This window comes from Octodon degus, unplaced genomic scaffold, assembly GCF_000260255.1.
Source record: "Octodon degus isolate 3935 unplaced genomic scaffold, OctDeg1.0 scaffold00025, whole genome shotgun sequence".
In the NCBI taxonomy this organism is placed as follows: domain Eukaryota; kingdom Metazoa; phylum Chordata; class Mammalia; order Rodentia; family Octodontidae; genus Octodon; species Octodon degus.
The window spans coordinates 19,707,617-19,708,999 of record NW_004524601.1 but is presented as its reverse complement, the minus strand read 5'-3'; positions in this window follow the sequence as shown (position 1 = coordinate 19,708,999).

Genomic DNA, 1,383 nt, shown 5'->3' with positions numbered 1-1,383 from the left:
GATCCCTGGTACCATGTGCTGTGCCAGCCCCAGAACCAGTCATGGTGGCACACACCTGTAATCCCAGCACTAGGGCGGCTGCGAAAAGAGGATCACTATGAGGGCCAGCTGCATAGCGAGATCCTGTGGGGGGGGGGGGGAAACAACTATGTAATACTCATTTTAATTGCTTATCGTGGAAAAAATTCCTAGAGATTTAGAATTCTGTATAAAAAGCAAAGAATTTTTTTCAGGTCATACCTTAAACGTTAAGAAATGACAAAAAATGTTGGCAAAAGTTAAGGCTTAATTTTTATTTCCTAACACTGTGTCACCACAGGGACACTTCTCACTTCCTCTGAATGCAGTGACAGATTTTGGTGATTATTGTGTTTTGCCAGGCCACATACCGCATGGTGGAATATGGCATGTGGCATGCTAACCGTGCAGCATGCAACTTTAGATTTTTGAAGATATACACAACATACAAAAACTATCAAATAACTGATTTTTACCCTGATGAATTATCTATGTGTATATCATTTAAAACTCATGTCCCTACAAATATACTGTGTATAATTTTATCAAAAAAGCACAGCAAATTGCAACATTTGAAGTGTTATTCTCAAGGCCCAGGATATAGCTTAGCAATACAGTGCCTCCTTGGAAAGTGTGAGGTCCTGAGTTCAATTCTCAGTATCAAAAAATAAAATAAAATAAAATAAAGTAAAATAAAATGTCATTCTCAATCATGAAAGACCATCTTCTGACATTTATGTATAACTTTTAAATTGCTAATTACTGAAGAAAAAAGTTACAAAGATAATTTTCTAATAATGAGAATAGCATATTAAAATTCTTTGGTAAAATTGATAAATACCTTAAGAAAACAAAACATTTAAATTTACTCCTTTCTTTAGCTTTTCTTAAGCATATCATATAAAGTTCAAATCAATGCTTAATTATCTACCAAAGCTTTGGCAACATCTGAATTCTCCTCAAGAAGTGGACTATCTATTTTAAATAGTTGAAGAAAAACAATGAAATGTTTATTCTATTCCAGTGCAATAAAAATTCATTGTTAATTTTGGAATTGACCATCAGAGTTGTCTTAGCTGACCATCAGAGTTGTCTTAGCTAATCGCACCAGTACACCCCCAAAGTTCTGTTCTATGAACTTGGTTGAACTTTCAGAAAATTGCCTTTTGTCATTACCAAAGTATTTATAATTTGAGAAGGGATTTAGTTTAATCATATCCATGTATACACCAACATAAATTTCCATCTGTGCAATTTATTAAAAGATGTTTGAATCTTTTCAATGTGTTAACCATTGCGCTATTCCTAGAAATTCAATGTTCAGCCAGGCAACTGTAGAATGGGGAAGACAGAATTTTTTTTTTT